We start from the raw sequence: 22,138 nt of genomic DNA on the forward strand, positions 1-22,138 counted from the left end.
CCATGGGAATCTGGTTGGCCACTATCAAAACAGGATGTTGCTGGACTAGGTGGGCCTGTGGCCTGATCCAGCAAAGCTCTCTTTACATTTACTGGTTCTGCTTGACTCATTAGGGTTCAATTCTGAAGCCACATGAATACCCATCTGCCTTTCCCTGTCCTCTTGAATACATTTCATACCGAAAGATGGCCATAACTCACAGGATTTTCATTGTCGAAACAAAATAGAAAATTCTTTCCAGTAGCACCTTAGAGACCAACTGAGTTTGTTCTTGGTATGAGCTTTCGTGTGCATGCACACTTCTTCAGATTAAGAAGTGTGCATGCACACAAAAGCTCATACCAAGAACAAACTCAGTTGGTCTCTAAGGTGCTACTGGAAAGAATTTTCTATTTTGTTTCGACTATGGCAGACCAACACGGCTACCCACCTGTAACAGGATTTTCATTGTTCCTTGATTTTTCTGATAGTGCTCACTGTGTCAGCATCACCTGTGGCACTCAGGTCTTGCTTTTAGGCTTCCTATGGACATCTGGAAGGCCACTGTGAGAACAGGTTGTTGGCCTAGGTGGGCCTTTGGTCTGATCCAACAGGCTTTGCTTACGTTCTCGTGTCTCCGTTCTCTTTTAATAGCAAGTACTCCAATCCTCCTGTCTTGTCTTGGAGGCATTAACATACCAGTATGTCCCCACCAGGGAAAGTGGACTAGCTCCTCTTTATATACTGTGGGCATTTGTGTGGGTTGAAGAGCTATCTCTGCTTTTTTGGGGATTTGTGTGAGAGTGGCGATGCCTGTGAGCTTATGGGGATGGCTGGGTATGAGAGCTAAGCTGGGAGTGCTTGTGTGTGTGTGTGTGTGTGTATCCTTTAATTTTTATTCCTGCAGAAAAACAACATCAACAACAGCCAATGGGTCAATCGCAGTCTGTAAATTCTATTACTGTAATTGCAGTAATGGGTAATCTGCAGGGATAGGTTTGTAAGTGTGAAACACATGCTGAGAATGGAGGAAGACGGCAACACTCCACTCGGCTGTTATTTTCCCAATAGCTCTGTCCCTACCTTTGTGTCCCCTCCTGGCCCACCCACTTCGCACTGAGAACCATTTTGGCTACAGGTAGGTAGCTGTGTTGGTCTGCCATAGTCAAAACAAAATTAAAAATTAAAAAATTCCTTCCAGTAGTACCTTAGAGACCAACTAAGTATACCAAGAACAAACTTAGTTGGTCTCTAAGGTGCTATTGGAAGGATTTTTTTTTAATTTTTGTATTTTGTTTTAACCATCTTGGCTGTGAGTCCTAGAATACATGCTCCCTGCCTTGCAGGACTTTCCCCACCTGGCCATTTCAATGATTGATTGAGATGTTGTATTGGGGAAGCCTACTTTGTGCATAGGCTCTCCCTGTGGTTTAGAACAGCGAATAGCAACTGAACAGGGCTTGTCAGTTTCATGAATGAGTTATTCAGATTTGTTGAAATCTTCCCTTGCAATCTACTTGCGCAATTAGTCTCCATGGCACCCTACAGCAATGTTGTTGCCCCCTGGTTGGCTGTTTGTTTGCTTCTATGATTTCTCAATTTTTCCTCAGTGCAAGGCAAGAAGCTACTTTTAGGGTGCATACAATTAAATGGATTGATATAAGCAAATTGGGGGTGGCCATTTCTTGTTTCCACAGCAAAATATTGAAATCCCCCCCAATCCTTTCATGCTTCAATTGTTCACTGGATGTTCATCCTTTTGCAGAAGAAATATATCCTTAATAAACTGAAATCCTTTTGTTTGCTTTAAACTTGTTGTCTCTCAATTGCATCAAAGGACCGCCATTAATGATTAACGACAAAAGGCATATTCAAGATCCCTATTGATTTTCCCTAGAGTAATCATGATTTTATACATCTGTTTTATTGCCTTTTGTGCTTTCATGCCCATACTAAAGAATACAATGTTTGTCATCTCTTCTGATATGCAAATTGTTCCATAGTCAGGTCATTATTTAAAAACAGTTGCTCTGCGTGCCTTCATATCTGCAAAGAGAGAAACCAAAAGTGTAACTGTGGTATGTCGAGAAAGAACCACCAGAGAACCACCAGAAGCCACACAAATGCTCATTTAATTACTCTTCATCAGCTTTCTTTTTCATGATGCTGGCTGAGGAAGCCTGCTGCCTGTCTATCAACCAGTAGAGGCCCAAACAAGATGTGACTTTTTTCTTTGTCTAGAAACAGGATGACATCAAGTCAGATCATCTGTGTCATGCCAAATTTGATCCTGAGCTACGTACCTTACGTGTTGGTCTGGGGACATCGCCTTCTGTGGTTTTCAACAGATTTTCTTAAAAACAGGACATTGGTTCTTGGGAAAGTCCTGACCTCCTAGAAGTTATGTGGATTACAAACCAGAAAGAGCCAAACACCAGCCGCCCCTCCCTCCCTCGCCAGGACCACCCACCCACAGACAAATCTTTCAAATCAACCCAAGCAATGCAAACCTCAAGCAGAGAATAGATACTGTAGTTGCACACAGAACACACAGACGCATAGAACTACGGAACTGAAAGGGACCCTGAGGATTGTCTAATAGTTCAACCCCCTGCAATGCAGGAATATACAGCTGTCCCATATGGGGATTGAACCTACAACCTTGGTGTTACCAGCACCACGCTCTAGCCAACTGAGCTATCCGGGCCCTCAACAGCACAGAGCTATTAGCTCAAAAATATTCAAGCACAAAACCCAAACCGCACACATGTGGCATGAAGACTACATTTTTGCCTCTAAAGAGGAATCTTTTTAATACTGCTGATATGGTATGTGGTGTTGCAAGTTGGCTTTCATAATTCAAATAATAGCTTATGGACATGTGGTTGGCTATTGAGCTATCCAGGCTTTAAAGATCAGAACCAGCACTTTGAACTGAGCTTGGAAATTGACTGGTAACTAATGGAGTTGGGTCAGTTGCATAGCTGTCGACTTTTCCCTTTTTTTAAGGGAAATTCCCTTATTCCGAATAGGACTCCTCGCAAGAAAAGGGAAAGGTTGACAGCTATGCGACTGACCCTTGACAGTTTGAGAGGCCTAAGCCCTGGCTGTTTGGGGCTGGGCCCCAGATCTCCTACCTCTGCCCCTCCCCTTGGAAACTTTATTTACCTTTGCTTACTGGGAAGCATTCCTTCTGAACTAAATTTCCGCTTATGCATATAAAACATCACCTGTAAAGTTATGTGCTGGGCCTGGGCCCCATATTTTTTAATCAGACCCACAAAGTATATGGACTAGCCTGCTTACAGCAAGGCAGTAAGTGCTCATGTTATACATTTACATTTCACCTGGGTTATCTACTTAGTACTGCATACCCAGCTGCTTTTTTGCGTGTTGGGGTCCCCAAGACACCCCCCAATAACTCAGACTAGAGACGTAATATTTGTTTGGGTTTTTGGCAACAATTTAGGCCAAAAACCAAATGGCAACAGCCAATCAGCCAGATGGACAAAATTCTTACTGGGCCCCTGCCCCAAAAGCAGATGACCCCATGACAGGCAGCTGCAAGGTCAAATGCAGAGACCAAACAGCCAAGAGGAGGATCTCCCTACATGCAGGGCAATATAAAGGATGCTGGGCTGTCCATCACAACTTGATACATTCAGTTCTACTCAGCAACTCGCAGGGACCTATTGGAGCTGTGGCCAGCTAGCCAGCCCACCCAGCGACCAGGGAGGTGTCTTTCTAGCCCCAACCGCAACACGTGCTCTCACAAGTGAGAACCTGATTTGGCATAACCCTTGCACCTTTAATAACCCCACAGCAAGCAAAAGCTTGGCCAGAGACACTTCCCCCAAAACTACAACCTCATCTACCGGTAGCCTACTTAATTTGGTTTAGTTGTTAAGCATGACTTAAAAGTACTGATGCCACTGTGATAAGAGGATGCTAGAGGTAACAGGCCTTTAGTCTGGTTCAGTAGGGCTCTTGCAGGAATCACGCCAGACAAAAAGGCTGGCAACCCTAGCTAGGGAACATATTAAACGTCAGTTTTGGATTCCTTCTGTGTTGTTGTGATGGAGATTGGTTTGACGAATGGCACCCTTCCCAGATTCAACTTGTGGCAATGCAAAATGTTTTGTAGATGGCAATTCCAGAGATTTGACACTGAGATAATTAATGTTGCTATCTTGAAAAGTTGAGGTTTATGCCTTAGTATAAATATTTGCAGGAACATTTGAGATTTAGTAGCCTGACATGCAGAAGTTAAGAAGCTGAAACTTTCCCCGGCGTGGAACTGAAGTCTGGAGGCAGGCGGCGATGTTTATGAGAGCTTAAAGTCAATTCAGAGGTCCTTTGTGGGGATACATTTCTTTTGTCCCACTGTCAGCTTTGGTCAAATAGGTTCTGTGGGTTTTTGAAGTCATTCAAAACCTGCATACCAGAAGTGGGAAGAATTTATACATCCCAAAGAGTGATTTGTGCCTCTCAAACCACCTTCAACTTGGTAGAAGCAGGACAGAAACACCTCTTGCCAACCTACGTAATGGGGAAAGATATACCAGTACCTTTAATTCAATGGTGTTGAGGGCACAGGAGCAGTAGCAATTAAAAGTTGACAGCCCAATCATCAAAAGGAGAGACTGGAAAAGTAGTGTTTTTCTGTAGTGAATGCTCTTTTTTTAAGGAATGCTGTGCAACCCTAGATATGCCTACTGAGAAGCAATTTCCACTTTGTAAAATGGCACTTATTTCCAAATGAGCATATACAGGATTGCACCGTCTATTTAACTTGAATTTGTTCTTTCATTTTTATAGGTGTTAGGACCCTATTGTATATCACAATTTTATCAGCCTTTCAGCTCTTTATGAAGCCTATTTCCTTTCACAACTCAAGTTCCGCAGAGGTTGCTTTTTAAAACTCTGTTGTGCTGGCTTTTTGTGTGTGCGCGCGCGCTTGTTTTTAATTGAGAGGCCAAACGGACATCGGTTGCCATTACCAAAATCACACGGTTGCTGTGGAAAGACTTAGAACCGGAAGCTTCTCAATTTGCCACCAAATGAACTAGGGAGCTGAACTCTGCTGGTCAGACAGGTTGTTGAATGAGGGCATGTGACACAGTTTCAAAGCAGGATTTTGCCAACACCCTTCAGCTAGATGGGAGATACAAGAATCTTGTCAGGCGTAGACTTGTGCGTGTACACAAAGATTGCAAAACACTTTGTTACTGTTGTCTTGATTCTCTCTCATTCACACTGTTTCAAACTCAGCTGCTTTTCTCCTTTTCTACAATGGGAATTCCGAAGTGTTATTTTATGCTCCAGTCCAAGAAGTGGATGGAAAGAGCCATATTACAAGCTCAGCGTGGCAGTTCCTGGTAGGTGATCGTGCCTTTTAAAATTTAAAGAGTAATGCAGCAATGTGCCCAAGAGGAACAAGCTGTGCAACTGTATTTCCCCACCCCCACCCCCATGGCTGAATCAGGGTGTTAGTTGTGTGTGTGGACCTTTATGGAGTGCAAATGTTAAACTTCTCTGCTTCCCTTTGCATGCTCACACGTTAGTTTATGTGTGTTGCGTAAAACCTCTTGCAAGCTGGATATTCCTGCAGTACCCTCCGAGTATCATCTGGCATTCAGTCTGTATGCAAGTCCCATTGGCTTCACGGAGGGGAGGGGAGCAGACTTATCGGAGGGTGGAATTTGGCCTTCAGTTAGTTTCATTTTTAACTTTTGCACACTCCGTCCAAGGCTGACTTGCCCAAGGTTTAACTGCAATTTCCAAAGCTGCGTGAGCAGCTTGCCTGAACTAGCAAAGGGGGCTTGGAAAACGGACGTGTGAAGTTGGGCAAAGTCCCATTTAAGCAAATGGCTTACATCTACAGCAAGCACTCTAACATCGACTACTACGTTTCAGGATGCTAACTGCACTAACACTGCCTCTGAGTTAAACAAGTGGATGAAAATAGCTCTTATTAACTCTGTTTTCTCAGAGCCGGAGCAAATGTGAAAAAAGAGTAATCAGGAGCTGAAATAATTGAAAGTGACTGTCGCTGTAGTCTATTCCTTTTGGTCGCAGTGCTTCTCATTCATCACGTGTGTATCGGTATTCTTGCATCCGTAGAGCCGGGTTTCGTTTTAAGGTCAGCCTTCAATTTCTGGAGAATATAATTTAAAGCTATTTATAGTGCTTTGCGATTGCCTGTAATAACTAATAGGGAGAAGGGGGACGAGCAGGGTGCGTGTGCGGGGAAGGCCTGCTTTCTGCAGCCGAGAAATAAATGTGCAACAGCTGTGTCTGCCTTAACTTGATTAAAGTTTTTTGTTTTTTTTTAAGTGTAAATATAAGAATGACTCCGGACAAAAGAGCAGAAGCGAGCCGGGCTATCTGTTGTTATTGTAAGACTCTGTGCAAGGCGTTAACTCTGGCTCATTGGGAGAGCGCTGGATTTCTGTGTTTAAAGTTTACTTTGCTGTTTGTCTGGAGTGGGGTCAGTGTTGTGGTGAATAATTTATAGGCAGCATGAATGAGCTCATTAGTCACCTTTTCAGAGTTTAAATGAGTTTGGTGGTTGTCATTACATGGGCCCTTCTGTTCAGCTGCATGGCAAAATGACAGTTTGGCAGTTGGCTTGCTTGTAGCAGGCTACGCCGCCTCTTTTCAGCGTGGGGTTTTCTTTTGTGTCCTATTCAAACCCCCCATTCTGTTGCCCAGCGCTGGTCCGGTAACTCTCAGGCTTCGGGTGTTTCTTCAGCGGAGAGCTGGTGGTTGCATGATATGGCTCCTGGGTCCTCTTATTGTAGATTCTGCTGTCCTCCTTCTGAGTTATCCGTCATTTTCACGCAACCAGCAGTTCTGGAGAATCCTGGTGTTTTTATGAGGAGACTCCAAAGCAGCCCATTTAGGACTGAGGATGCTCAGATGCCACGCAATGCTGCTTGGATGCGGGGAGAAACCGAAAACAAAGGAGGGATATCACGGAATTGTAGAGTTGGAATGACCCCAAGGGTCATCTAGCCCAACCCCCTGCAATGCAGGAATCTTCGGACAAATGTGGGGCTAGAACCCACGAGCCTGAGAATAAGAGTCTCATGCTCTACCAACTGAGCTATTCCATGGAGTGGGATGAAGTACAGTATCCTGAAAAAGGGCATGGCTAGGTGGCCTGGAAGCCTCAACAAGAACTGCAAAGTTTTGTTGTAGGCCTTGCTTGTCAAGAGAGATCGCTTTACTCTCTGTGACGCAAATATGGTAGCGAAGAAGAAGAAACCGGAGTGAGGTTGCCATTTTTCTTTTTTCTAACTCTGCCCTGCTGCATGCAAAAGTTTAGCAGGGGAATCTTTTTCTGGTGTGGAGAGGAAGTGATGTGAAAAACTTCCCCTGTTAACCTACGTGTGTTATTGTTAATACTTCTGTTCCTGTATCTTTAACAAGCTTTCAACCTCAAACCTCAGACAGCTGTTTTAGTCTAGGAGTGCCATAATTTGCTTCGAAGTTTGCTGTTGGATTGTTTCCATGTGGAAGAGTGTGAAGAGGGCAAGCTTAATGAGCATATCTGTTTAGATGTTTCATCTCCGATCATCACTTGATCCAAGAATTATTTTGTACACCAGGAAGCATGCAAATAACTAGATTAATATAACAACATGAACAGGGCCTGCTGGATGAGGCCAGTGGCCCATCTAGTCTTATCAGGTGCCTGTAGGAAACCTGCGAGCGGGGCCTGAGCCGCAGTTTCCAGCAACTGGAATTCAGAAGCATCACTGCCAGACCCAGCCATAGGATAAATGGATTGGTTGCATTTCTCCAAAGAGTGCAAGGTGGCGTACGTGATTCCCCTACAACAACAACAACCCTGCGAGGTGGGTTAGGCTGAGAGGCAGTGGCTGGCTCAAGATCACTCTGTGAGGCTTAATGACTGAGTAGGGATTTGAAGCCACAGAGCCTAGGGCTTGCTGATCAGAAGGTTGGCGGTTCGAATCCCCACGACGGGGTGAGCTCCTGTTGCTCGGTCCCAGCTCCTGCCCACCTAGAAGTTCGAAAGCACGTCAATGTGCAAGTAGATAAATAGGTACCACTCTGGCGGGAAGGTAAACGGCGTTTCCGTGCGCTGCTCTGGTTTGCCAGAAGCAGCTTCGTCATGCTGGCCACATGACCCGAAGCTGTACTCCGGCTCCCTCGGCCAGTAACGCGAGATGAGTGCCGCAACCCCAGAGTCGGACAGGACTGGACCTAATGGTCAGGGGTCCCTTTACCTTTTATCCTAGGTACTACTACTGCTATTATTATTATTATTCATTAAATTTGTATACCACCCTTCATCTGCAGATCCTAAGGTGGTTCACAACATAAAATGACAACATAAAACCCACAAAATACATGGTAAAAATAAGAACAATAACAAACCAATAATCCCCCCCTCCAATGACACATTGAAAAGGGCATCGGATGTCAATCAGCCAACGGCCTGGTTGAAGAGGAATTATTTTTGCCAGGCGCCTAAACGTGTATAATGAAGGCGCCAGCCAGACTTCCCTGGAGAGAACATCCCACAAAGAGGGAGCCATCACAGAAAAGGCCCGTTCTCGTGTTGCCACCCTCCAAACCTCTCATGGTACTAGTCTAACCCTCTAACCACTACACCACACTGGCTCTCAATAGTGCATCCAGCCAGACCATGACAAGTGCAGTTTTTTCCAACAGCCCTTTAATATTGGTCTCTAATTTTGTTACTTGGTTTTTATAGTATAAATCAGGTTTCTGAATAAGCTACTAGTTGTTTTAAAATTATTTATTGTGTTTTATTCTGCATTTGAATGTCACTCTGATAACAAGTGGTATTGGGTATAACTAACCAACAAAGCATAAAAGTCTAGCTGCAGAGATTCTTTATGTAACAATGGATGGGGTGGTTGTTGAATTCAACAGACTGCTGAAGTTATCTGTACCAATTAAGGAGTGACCACTTAAGAATTAAAACTAGAAAGTATAAGGAAGTGGTATTTTGTGACCTTTATAGCTTAAGGATTTATCTACATGGGAACTATAACTGGGCTAATTCTCCCATTAGTATTAAGATTATAAATTAAACACAAGTTAACCATGGAAAGAGCCTGGTATGGACTTTGTGATCTGGAATAAAGTTCTCAAACTTCATTAAAAACAACAACACCTACTCCCACCAGTTTATTTTATAACCTGAATACTGCAGAGATGTTCCTAGTCTAAGGAAGAAAAAAAAACCCACCTTGTCTGTAGAGTTTTAATCCATATTAGTGGCACTTTGAGTAACTGAATTAATTTAAATACCTAATGGCGAAGGGAATACCCCAAGAATGTTAATAATGGTCATATTCTGTAAAGGGTAATTAAAACGAGGATTATATATATAATCAGCCTAAATCCTAAAATTTAGCACCAAATTTAGCACCAACATGTCAATGCTTAGGACAGAGTAGATCTGCACAAAGCAACTTTGTCAGTAGGAATAACCTATAGGGCGTTGAAGACATTTTTGGCAAATGTGACCGATCAAGTCTTGATTCCAGGTCCGGTGACTTTGGGAACTGATACTAGATTGATCGGATTTCGATAGTATACCTTCTGTCTTCTTTACCTCTTCCTAAAGAAATGCATTTGATTTGCCAGCAGTTCATCAGAAACAATTGACTGGCCAGAGGCGTACTTAGGGCAGGAATTTTAGACAGATTTACAGGGTCCCACACACTAGAATGAGCCAGTCCAAACACGACTGAACTTGTTCACCACGTTTTGAAATAAGTGAAATACATATTGCCATTCAAAGAGATGCTTTCCCACCCCATAAAACAGTTGGTCCAAAGTCTAAAATTTACCTGGATGCACCACAGTGATGGGCTGGTGTTTCATTGATCCTATTCCAGTACAGTGGTTACAAATGCTTTGGGTTACAAACACTTTGGGTTACCAACTCCACTAACCCGGAAGTAGTACCTTGGGTTGAGAACTTTGCCCCAGGATGAGAATGGAAATTGTGCACCGGTGGTGAGCCAGCAGCGGAAGGTCCCATTAGCCAAAGCACGCCTCAGGTTAAGAACGGTTTCGGGTTAAGAACAGACCTCCTGAACGAATTAAGTTCGTAACCCGAGCTACCACTGTATTGCAATGATGTGTGTCTAGAGTGCTACTTGTTTTCATTTTACTCCATGGGCGCAGTACAAAATGAGCCCAAATTTGAAATTTGGACAGAAATGGATTTCACTGAAAACAAAACCAAGTTTTCAGGGTTTGGCATAGTGATTGCTTTAAAATTTATTTCCAGTTTCAAATCTAACCAGGCACTTCCTTTACTTTCTTTTTTTTTGATGTATGTAGTTATGTTCGCTCCTCCATAAGCACTTCTGTATTCCATCCAAGCAACAAGAATCGAACACAAACAACCCATCTTGTGGCACTTTAAAGACTAACGAGTTCATTGTGGCATAGCTTTCCTAGACTTGAGCCCACTTCATCAGAGGTCTAATGCATAAAATCAAAGTCTGCAATAAGCCATGTATGTAATCTTTAAGGTGCCACAAGATTCCCTGTTTTGTGTGTTTGCTGTAAACAAGTGACATGGCTATCTGTCGGGAATAAGAACCAACATACTACAGGCAACATTCAGCTTCTGTTGTGGTTACATTCCAGGGATAGCGGGTAAAACCAAAATCATGTATAGTCCAAATGCATTGGATTAAAATTATTTTTTTCCTGGCTACCCACCCCAATTTTATTTTATTTACCAAGCGCGTGAAGTTGAATGCTCACAAGTTAAATGTGTGTGACTTTCGAGTGACCTGTACTTAATGCTAAATATTTTGTCAAAAGTTTCATCTTGTTTATCAGTTTGCCTGAATCAAATTTGGGGAAATCTCTGCAGCTCACTGGTAGAGCATTTGTTTTGAAAGCAGAAGGTTTCAACTTCATCTCCAGGTAGGGCTGGAAGAGATCCTTGCCTGAAATCCTGGAGAGCCACTGCCAGTCCGTGTAGACACTATTAAGCTAGATGGACCGATGGGCTGACTCAATACAGTATAAGGCAGCTTCCTCTGTTCCTAAATAATGTCCCTCCAGGACGATGTCCCAGGTTATTAAAACAAAAATTAAAACAAAAACAAAACACCCCTGTTCTTTATCAGGTTCTTGGCTAAATCTGTATGTAGACAAACTTTTGTGTTTTGACAATAAACCTAAATCATTTTGCTGTGGCTTTGGGTTTTTGGGGGGTTGGGTTTATTTTTATCTTTTTATCCCTTCCTTTTTTTTCTTTTCCTTTCCTTGCCCTTTCCATTCTACAGCCACTTGTGTGTGTTTTCTCCACCATTCATGAATCAATATATTCTTGATTAGGTCTGTAATGTTTACTGACAGTGAACTAGAAGTATATAATTTTAGGGCAAAGTATACAGCTTTCATTATAAGTTGGGAAGTGTGTGTAACTAGAATAGCAACATCCATGAGAGCAAGTTATTATAAGGAGACTATTTTATGCAAAAACACTTTACAGCGTATTTTGTTACGTGAAAATCATTTTTTTTAAATGCACACAAGCCGCAGACATATAATTTACTCCCTCTGATTGTTGTTGACCTCATGTATACTTGTTAAAAGATTTGCTTTGATGCTCATTTTCTCAGTAAATTCAGATTTTCCTGTATCATAGCTTAAGTGTAAGTGATAACTTGAATGGTCCTTAACGGGAAGCAATAGGGTGACTGTATAACCTTGATTATATACTAATCTGTCCAGAAAGTTATTCAGAAACAAGCTTTCTGTCAATAAATTAGTCTGTGTCTGGTTTGTATGAGTTTCCTGAATGACTGGAAATGGATTCTTCAGGTCAATTTACAGATATTTATTATCAGTTTTCACACTACTGGGCATGCTACAGGAAAAGACTTTGGGGAACACCCAAGTGCTCTATACAGGTAAGCAGTGCCGGTATTTTCTGTCTCTTGCTGATTATTCTGTTAGGACACAGTGAGCTCCAGAGCGGGGTAACATTCTTCTCTTCTGGCGATGTCTTTGGAGTATGAAAATATATTATTCCTGCCTGTGGGATTATCTCACTTTAGCAGTGCATGGGATTACCTTTGCAATTGCTTTAACCGTCCTATTCTTCAGATAACAAATGGTTTTATAACTGAAGTTTCACAGTGTAGTAGCCCACCCTGTGATGTTATGGCGAAGGGCTGGTAAAAAATCACAACACATTGGGTTGTATCCAACACACACATGTAGAGATCCACTTGAGGAACAGGACTTCTTCCTCTTCTCTCCCCCTGCACTCTTAAAAATCTGCTCCAGAGGGTCCTCTGCCTGCCTGGAGCAGATTTTCAGAGTGTGCAAGAGGGCTGTGGGTGGTTTTTTTTGGGGGGGGGATTTCAATTGCAGAGGTCTGCTACACTAGTGGACTGTGAACCATTTTCTTCTTGGCTTCTGGCACAGCAGCAAGGAAGCGAATGGCTGGCCTCTAATGCATTGAAGAAGAAGAAATGTACCGCTTGCTTTCCATAAGGCAAGGGAAGCAGTGACAAAGCGCCACGTTTGTTGTTACTGGTATGTACCCATACCAGTTTAAAACACAGCAAGGTCTCCCCCACTCCCCGCTGCATTTCAGGTCACACCTTGCTGTACACAATGTGCTTCCACAATGGCCGCTGTTGGTTCACACAAATGGGTGGACGGGGGGTGGGTGGGTGGACAGAGGATGTCTTCCTGGTGCTACTTGCCCGGTTGGTTTCTACTACTGATCTCAACTCGGATTGAAGCCGGCTTAGGGGGGAAGTGCATCAAACCACAGTATTTCACAAGAAACTGCAGGGTAGCTCTGCATCCTGGGTAATGTTGTGTGTATAAGAATTGGGGGGGGGGGAACAGCAGTAGGACAACACTGGAGCCAGAGTAAATGGTAATGTGTACACAGCCTTAATATCTGTCCCTAAAGGAGTAAGAAACTCTGACCCTCTAGATGCTCATAGGCTCTGTCTCTAGGCATGCAGCTCTACGTTACGAAGTTATAGTTTAATTGTAATTTCACTGAAAGAATCCTAGGGATGGGGAGCGATTTTTTTTTTTTTTTTTTTTAGTCTCCTGGGGGGAAAGCAACATGTGTTAAACCCGTTTAAGTTTATAGTGTGAATTTGCTCTCCAGCTGTGCAATGAATCCAGGTAAAGTCTTATGGGGGTTCTGCAGGCTTCATCTTAGCCGAGATTCTTTGCTGAGGTGGAGACAAAACACCAGCCTTGTCAATTTCATTTCGCTTGTCAACCTGCTGCCAAGGTAACCTGGATAATGTCTGGAGAAGCCATTTGTCACTTTCTTTACCTCATAGCGCTGCAAGTGCACATGCACTTCAAAACCAGTAGGTGCTTGTGGCAGTCATGCTGATTGTGCTATGCAAGCGAATAATTGCATTTTCCTTGCAAAAGTATTATTATATTTGTGCAAGGGAAATGTGGTATCTGTAAAACCTGCACTTCAGCAGTATGAGAACATAACTAAGTAACTCACAGCAAGAACAACAAAAAAGGTATCATTGCATGTTTATTGCACAGAATCTACCCTCTCCAACACTCCTCAGATGAAAACATTTATCGCTCCCACAACCCCCAATTTTTGACACCCCCTCACAGAGCATTTCCTATCAGAAGGACGAGTGCCAGTGCTGTCAAGTATCCCGTTTCCCCCGGGATTCTTCCTTATTTTAAGCAGTTTCCCGCTGCTCTCCCTTATTTTTTTATTTCCCTTAAATTTCCCGTTTTTAATGGAAGCACCTCCTCCCCTGCTAGCCAGGGACTGGGTGGGAAGACCTCGCCTACTTGGAGAGAAAAACCTCAGCCCTCAAAGCAGGGAGCCATTTCCTGTGCTTACAGGGGGGTGTATTCCCCCCCCCTGCATCTGCCCCTATCAGTTGCCGCCGAGCCCCTCAGCCGGCCAATAGGGTTAGCTGGCGGGCGGAGCCTGGCTGCCTTTGAGCAGCTGCTGCTTGCTGTCCTGTTTTGATGGGATCAGACAAGAAGACGATGGGGCTCCATTGCGTGGAGCACACGGCTGCCCTCCTCTTTGCTCCGTTCCAAGCCCGAGCCTGCTTGAAGTTTACATTGCTGCTCCGCCCACTTTTGCTTCTGGCTCCGCCCACCACTGACATGTGACTGTCCCCGGGATAGGTGAGACTGCTGATCCCTTATTTTCAAATCCGAAACTTGACAGCTATGATGAGTGCCATCACCACTGCATCAATAGAACAAAGCACACACCCCCTCCACCGTCCTGAGAAAGCCCCCTAATCCCGATTTCATCTCTCTCTTTTTTGGTAGATTTACAAAAAGTAAAACACACGCCAATAATTTTTTTAAGAAAGGAGCAAGATTAGACACAGATGCACAAAGCATTAAACAAGCAAGCAAGCAAGCAAGCAAGCAAGCAAGCAAGCAAGCAAACAAACAAACAAACAAACAAACCCAAACTCCTTGAACTTTGCTCTGCTCCCCCTTTCTTCCTGCCCAGGGCAGCCCTGCCCTCTGCCTACATCTCAGAGCGGCACACCATCCAGAGCTGGACCGTGGTAGTGGCAGCCTCTCCCCGTCCTTGCCCGTTCTCCAGCAGCTGCTACGAGCTGCCCAAGGGAGGAGGCCATGGAGAGGCAACGGGATGCTCCCTCACAGTCATCCCTGCTGCTGCTGCTCAGTACAAGTGCTGGATTTCATCATTTCGGGACTGTCCTTGGAATAAAGGGACACTTGGAGGGTATGGAATCAGGGACTGCCTGGAAGAGCCTAGGCCACTCTTGCTTTATTTTCTGATTCGCCATCCTGCTTTCCACCGACTGACCCACTTCGGGAAATTTAGGAGTAAGGAAGGGAGGGTGTAAGGACTGATGTGGTTTTTGTACTACTACTTTCTGTAATGCAATTGGGTATATTAGCCAATGCAGACTTTACGACCAAATTATCCTTGGTATTATGTCCTGCATTTACAATAATTGACACGAGTGCTGTTGTGTGAAAGCACCCTTAGACATGTCCCTGAGTGAAGAGCATGTGTCTTTTAGAAAACATTTGTACTGTGTGTGTGTGTGTGTGTGTGTGTAGACTGCCTGATATTTGAGAAGTAGGGAAAGGGCTGGCAGTGGGGGCAGGAAACTTGGAATGTAATTGCCTCATCCAATCAAACCTGGGTGTGATTCTAAGTTAGTAATTTAATCACCACTTGCAACAATTAAGATTGCAGTCCTATACACAATGACCAGGGCAGGCTAGCCTTCTAAATAAACATGCATAGCATCAGTTACAGGTGGGTAGCCGTGTTGGTCTGCCATAGTCGAAACAAAATAGGAAATTCTTTCCAGTAGCACCTTAGATACCTGAAGGTATCTGAAGAAGTGTGCATGCACACGAAAGCTCATACCAAGAACAAAGTTGGTCTCTAAGGTGCTACTGGAAAGAATTTCCTATTTTGGTTCATGCATAGCATCGTACGATAATAACTACAAAGTTGGTCTGACTGATTTTAGGTGTCATCCTTCATAACTCACAGGGATCTCTTCCTCTTGTGTTCTAATTTAGGTTACAGAACTCTCCGTGGATCTTCTTAGAATCAAATGGCCGTTTTCCCCTTTAAGATCAAATGGCACAGAACTGGTTCTTGGATAAATAAGACCATTCCAGTTTCCCCTCTCCTAGCTATGTATTTAAGTGTGTGTGTGTGTGTGTGTGTATACTCCCCGCCGGGCCCCCCTCCGCCCATCATGCCCCAGAAGAGCTGCTGTTTATTGCCACTGAAAACAGTGGTCATTAAATTGACCTACATGTTTTTTGAGACACTTGACTTTTGACACCAGTGGCAAATAGAGGAATAATGTCTCCTCTTCAGTTGATTTACCTACTTATCTCTCTCTGAAAGGACTCTAGGAGCTCTTTTGAGTGTATACATTTCTGTGGGTGGGGTTAGCATTTGGTAACTTGAGTTGCAGTCTTAAAAACAACAAAATGGCCATGAGATAAGGGGTGTTTGACTTAATAATTCAAGGTCCAGCTTTAGCTTTAGATAAACAGACATGCTTGTAGGGCAAGCAAGGATAAAAGAACAATGGTATTTTGCCTTATGAGGGCCATTGTTTTATTTATAAATTCCTGTTGCTAGTAGGAAGTAAGACTGGCTGGGTTGCAGGGGGCTGCCGTGGGCAGTGTGGGAATCTGCTGTACATTATCCAGGACAAGCTTCAGCCACAGTTCTGGAGTTATGATACAGAGATACAATAATAAAACCGTGTCATTCATAGGCTCCTGCCTATCAGAATGGTGCTATTACTCCATTAGCAAAGGGTATTTAATTTTCTCTGTGGCCTACTAAAATCAGGATCTGTTGTCCAGATCTTTAATTAGAAGATATTTGAAAGGGGAAAAGGTTTTGTCTCAGTTATTGAGATTTATTATGAACATGTGAGTGGTTAATGAGGTTTTAGAATTGTTTTTAGCAACCGGGGGGGGGGGGGCGCCTAGATTACCGTTTTCTGATAAAACATCCTTCAACGTGAAATTTCAGTTCTGCATGTATGTATGTGCCAGGTAGGAATGCAAGGAAGATACGTGCTCTATTTTACTTTGGTTTGTACTGTTGTATGTGCATGGAGATTTATACCCATCTGAGCAAAAGCATGTACAGAGTAGCATATGGTCTGAAGAAGCACGTAGTGTGTGAGGACATGCAATAGTTTTCATTAGTGGTGTTTGCTTTTTCTGGCATTAAATATATGGGCACATTGCAAAACTTAAACATACCTCTCATTAAAATAAAGAGGAGTACTCAGAAGTAAATGGAGCTTACTCCCAGGTAAACAGGCTTAGTTAGGATTGCAGCCTGGTTTTAGGCATTTTGCTCAAAAGCTCGTCCCACTATGTTCTATTTGAATTTACTCCAAGTAAATTATGTATGGAATTACATTACACTCAAAAGTGCTTTATCATTGGCTAGATCTTGCCCATACTGAATAAACTCTTTCCATAAGATTCAAAGAGGGCTGTGCTCACACTCCCATTTGCTGTGCACTCATTGCATTAGCAGTGCGGGGTTTAATCCGTGTTTACACAAATAACCTTGTGTAAACACGGATTAAACCCGGCGTTGTTAATGCAATGAGCGCACAGCAAATGGGAGTGTGAGCACAGCCCTCGTTGAAATGCATATATATCTTGTACTTTGCTATGCAATGCTACTTTTTCAAGAATCATGCGTTGGTTCTCAAACCAGCTTCTTATGGACCGCAGTCCTTAAGCTGTTCCTAATTTGTCTCTATCCAAAGTGTGGAACACCTTTGCATAAGGTAAAGATGCCCCTGTTTGGTCAACTTGCCCTGGTGTGTACACAAACAGAAAAGAATCTGATACTAATGAAGCAGTGCTGATGTGAACAATTGTGAAATGCACCCGGAAAAGAACAAAACTGAGCTCTAAAACACTGTAAGATGCCTATATGTGAATAAAAGGCCTGGACCTTGGTTTCTTATGGCCTTAGACCCGAGACACTTGGTAGATCCCGCCCAAATTCAGGACTGAATGCAACGAGCACGACATCATCATCGCGTCACTTTTGAGCTGAATCCTAGAACAATAGGATCCAAAATGCAGCAGTCTGATTGGGTCTAGAATAGGATCCAGAATGCAGCAGTCGATTGGTCCGGAGGAGCCACCCAATCCAGCTCCAAGTGGAAGTGAATCAGCGACCTGATTGGCCTGTAAGAGCAGCCAATCAGGCTCCTGGAGGAAGTGAATCCGCAACCTGACTGGCCTACAGGAGTAGCCCGGAATTAGTCACGTGGGGCCCATTGTGTAAATAATGTATATATAGCAGACGTTTTGGGGAAAAATTCATTCATTGCTACTGTGAGCTGAATAAAGAGCATTAAATTCACACTTGACTCCGAGTATAATTCAGAAACTCAAAGCAATTTACATTTAAACCAGTTAAAAATTACTAAATCCTAAAAACGCAGCATTTCAAATGGAAGACTAAAAATGCAGTTAAACAAAAAGGCAAGGTAAGTCCTGCAGCACTGAAAGAGGTCTTCAAATTTAGGACTCATAATTGAAACATTAGTTTTGTAGCATAAGTTTGGGGAAATCTGGGCTAGTGAAATGCATAATGAATTCATCCTGATTGCTTTAGCCTCTGTATGGAAAGAAATGTTAATGTGCAGATTAGGCTGTTAGATTAGGCAGTTGACTCAAGGAGGAGGGGAGTCTGGGATAGATGGGAAAAGGCTTGCTTGATTAAAATGCACATGGGAGGTAAGATGGAGGAAGCTCTCAACCTCACCTTAGATGGCTTGGATGATGATTCTGAATAGCCATGGAAAGGCTGTTGAGAAAAATACTTCCATAAAAAACTCAGAGCCTAAGTGTCTGTTGAACAGGGGTGTTTTTATGTTCATAGACTGACCCTGCAGCTTGTTGCAGAACCCAATTGTTGTAGAATTGCAACACTTTAAGATATTGCACAAGTCATAATTGAGCAGGCATGGAATACTGTGGGAGGGAAAAGGGGATAAGAAGTGCCTACACAACTTGTAATCCTTTCTATCCATGTCAACAAGGCCAGGGCTGAAACTGACAAATAGCTGTAGCCCTATGGAGCGTGCCAAAAACTTGTTAAACAGACCACATCCTCAGGCAGGGGCTTGGCTCACTCCACAGTTAGGCAACTTGCCAGGTGACCCGTGACCAATTTCAGGATACTTATTAAAGGGCAGCAAATTGTCAACCTGTACACTAATACCAATTTGAGGCTTTCTGTGCTTATGTAACTAAAACCACACCAGCAATGCACAAGAGAGCACTGGCAGAACTTGGGGGTTAGTAACCCCAAGTATGCAGAAGTTAAAATAATAATAATAATAATAATAATAATAATAATAATAATAATAATAATAATAATAATTCTGCCGGGGGGGACACCCCAGTGAACAGCCTGACAGTAACTCTGTGGCACAGAAGACAGAGAGAAGGGCATGGGGAGTGAGGAACCTGATAATTGCGTGCGAAGGGAGAGTAGAATAGAGTGGCTGAAACAAAGTAGAGTTGTCTCTGTCCTTAAAAAAGGGGAAAAGAACTATTTCATTGTACGTCCCCAGGGACAGAAGACAGCTGTATCATCAGTGGAGAAATCCAAGATGTTAATGTAACTGTGAATGATCACAGGTGTCCACCCCACCTTCCAAAACTGAAAAAAGGGAGAAACCTCCAAATGGTGTCATGAGGACAGCATGCTCAGTAAGGTACATAAAGCTGAGTGTTGGGGGGGACGGGATGGGACGGGACCAGGCATGGGGTGGAATGGAGTGGTTAGAATCCTTAACAGAAGCATTCCACACTGGAACATTTCATTGCAAGGTCATACTTGTTTTGTCTGTAGTTTTTCCTACCATGGTGGGCATTGCTTAAATTTTCTGCTTCAGATGCTGATATATCTTGGGCCATCTCTGCTTAATTAGTTGTACTTGCAGATGTTCTAACCCAGTGTTTTTCAACCACTGTTCCGCGGCACACTAGTGTGCCGAGAGATGTTGCCTGGTGTGCCGTGGGAAAAATTGAAAAATTCAAGATAATTACTTTATATATAGTCAATATAGGCACAGAGTTAATTTTTTTAACGTTTTCTAATGGTGGTGTGCCTCGTGATTTTTTTCATGAAACAAGTGTGCCTTTGCCCAAAAAAGGTTGAAAAACACTGTTCTAACCTTCAATACATACACAGATATACAGTATCTGGTTCCTGTATGTGCTTACTTGGGAGCAAGGCTCACTGAACTCATTGGGAGTAAACATGTCCAGGATGGAGTATTTTGCTAAAATTTCAGCACTGGTGTGTGTATGGCGTGTCCTTTGTTCTCCTCCATGGTGTATGGTCATTTTGGGGAGCTTCTGCTTTCCTGATTCATTTACACTGTGGCAAACAGGTACTATTATAGTCCATATTGGGTTGAGGAGGAGTGAAATAGCCTTCAAGAATCACAACTGTTTCTGCTGCATTCTTTAGCTGGTCTTTTAAAGTGAGAGTTTGAGGAGACAAGATACAAATAAAAGACAGTGCAAGCCTGTCCATGTCTACTTGGAAGTAGGTCCAATGGGGCTGACTCCCAGGAAAAGTGGTTATAGGATCGCACTTCCAAGATTAACTGTTTACACTGTAACTTTACAGTGAGTTGGCAACAGAAAGCTTAGCTTCTCTTGCATTTCAGGCCTTTTATTCCTTCTGTTTACAGTTCTCTCTCACTTGCTCATAAATACATAAAATCTGCCAACCGAGAACCCTTCATACATCTGATGAAGTGGACTCTATACCATGAAGGCTTCTGCAAAATGACACTGCAATCTCCACAAGTTTACTCAGAAGCCAATCTCCCAGTGGGGCTTACTATCAGATCACCATGCATAGGATTGTAAAGGCTTTGTTGGCTACTAGTCAAGTTGCCTCAGTCAAGTTTTGAGTCCGAGAGAGCTGTTGTAAGGTATGGCCTGCTTGCGGGTTTCCCAAAGGGCATCTTCTGGCTGGCTGCTGTGCAACCAAAATAGATAGGCCTTTGGGCTGCTCCAGCACTGCTGCTCTTAATGTGACCCAAGAGACTCTCTCTCTCTGTCTTCTCACCAAGTTGAAGCCAACTTTCAAACTTGCTGTCTGCTGTCTTTTTGCTGAAGGGTTTCGAAATACAAAACTATTGACCGGTTTGCTGTTCGAGAGGGGTGAAGCTCTTGTGTGTGTGTGTGCGTGCGCGCGCATACACACAAACCACACACCCAAGCGCTCACTCTCTCTCTCTCTCTCCTTTCCCTGAGGTGACTTTCAAGCTCATCCACATACCACGTAGGCTGGTGGGAAGCAGGGTGGAGGGGAGACGGAAAAGCGAGTCGGAAGAAGCGAAGGAGGTGGGTTCGTGCAACGTTTAGGACTCTCCAAGTGGTGGAGAGGAGAGCCGGGGGAAGCAGGCCAAAAGAGGCGGCGGCAGGCAGAAGCAGCCTGAGAATTTCCTGTGAGGGGAATCACAGGCCTCAGTCGGGGCAGGCAAGGAGGAGGAGGAGGAGGAGGCGCAGGGCATGGAGCGCCCTTTGCTTTGGCGACCTCCGCCGAGGGCTGCGTGCTCCCCCGAGCTCCGCGCGCCGCGCTTTCTTTCCTTTCGTTTCTCCTGCCGCGCAATTGCGCTCGCGGCGCACTAAAGGCGAGGGACCTTCCTCTCTCTTCCTCTTCCCCCGGTCCTAGCCCAGCCCTCTCCTCCTTCCCGCTGTGGCGGCTAGTCTCGGCTGGCCCTGCCCACGTTTCTCTCTCTGTCTCTCTCTCTCTCCCCGCTCCCTCCCACCCGTGGTCATGTGTTGCCTTTTTTTGTTGTTTGCAGTGGAAACAATTTGGCGTTCTTCGGCTCGCTCCGACCCAAACCGCTACTCCAACCGGGAGTAGTGTAGACAGGCGGGCAGACGGAAAGGCAGGCAGGGAGGGGGGAGAGGTAGGTAGGTAGGTAGGAAGGCGAAGCGAAGAGCGGGGGAATTGCAGCAGGGTCCCATGCTCCCCCCCTCCCCACGGCTCCTGGCTCCCCCCCTCTCTCTCCCCCCCCACTCGCTCCCTTCGGCCACATTGTTGGCTCCAGGCTGGGGGAGGAAGCGATGCCTCGTTCAGTCGGATGAAAAGTTTGCATAATGACCATGGAAAAGGCAGCAGTAAAAATCTAGAGCTCTTCCAAGCCAGGTAAGTTTGGGGATTTATCTATATTTTATTATTATTTTTTAAAAAATATATTTGTGCGCTTGCTTGCTGCTGCTGGTTGTTTTTTGTGTCTTGCTCTGTGTGTGGATTTTTGTTTTTTAAAATTCATGGTTCCCTTGTTGGGAAGATTGCGTAAGATTCTCTGCAATGAAATCGGCAAGAAGAAGAAGAAGCCGGAGTGGGTTGAGGGGGGTGGGGTGGGGGGGAAGAAGGGAGAGACACGCACGCATGATAAGGTGGGTCAGCCCTACAAGAAGGCAACCAGTTAGTTCGGGATGTCTGAAAAAGCAACGTGCTGGTCGTCTTAATTTCGACTCCCCCCCTCCACCCCGAAACTCCCGTGTGTGTTGGGTGAAGGAAAGCAGGAAGCGGATCGAGCTGAGAGTTGCA

At 44.1% G+C, this 22,138-nt stretch overlaps 1 protein-coding gene and 1 long non-coding RNA gene across 8 annotated transcripts in view; one reads left to right on the forward strand and one right to left on the reverse strand.

Annotated features, from left to right (window-relative positions):
• Positions 1 to 22,138, forward strand: part of FOXN3 (forkhead box N3) — a 184,663-nt gene that overhangs the window by 26,084 nt on the left and 136,441 nt on the right. Inside the window, exon 1 of one of the 7 annotated variants that reach the window (XM_033141392.1) lies at positions 5,292 to 5,357. The exons of 1 other annotated variant lie outside the window; for it this stretch is intronic. The gene's annotated coding sequence lies outside the window, so the exon portion shown is untranslated. Of the gene's footprint in view, positions 1 to 5,291; positions 5,358 to 20,857; positions 20,920 to 20,948; positions 21,731 to 22,138 lie in introns of those variants that run through there. 5 more of the 7 variants (XM_033141400.1, XM_033141417.1, XM_033141382.1 and 2 more) reach the window with 5 other exon arrangements.
• LOC117042009 lies at positions 1,885 to 6,740 on the reverse strand. The gene is made up of 2 exons (XR_004426041.1): positions 6,523 to 6,740; positions 1,885 to 2,025 (listed from the first exon to the last, which is right to left on the reverse strand). It is a non-coding gene; the product is annotated as an uncharacterized LOC117042009 (long non-coding RNA).

The sequence above is a fragment of the Lacerta agilis genome, chromosome 1 (assembly GCF_009819535.1).
Source record: "Lacerta agilis isolate rLacAgi1 chromosome 1, rLacAgi1.pri, whole genome shotgun sequence".
Lineage (NCBI taxonomy): Eukaryota > Metazoa > Chordata > Lepidosauria > Squamata > Lacertidae > Lacerta > Lacerta agilis.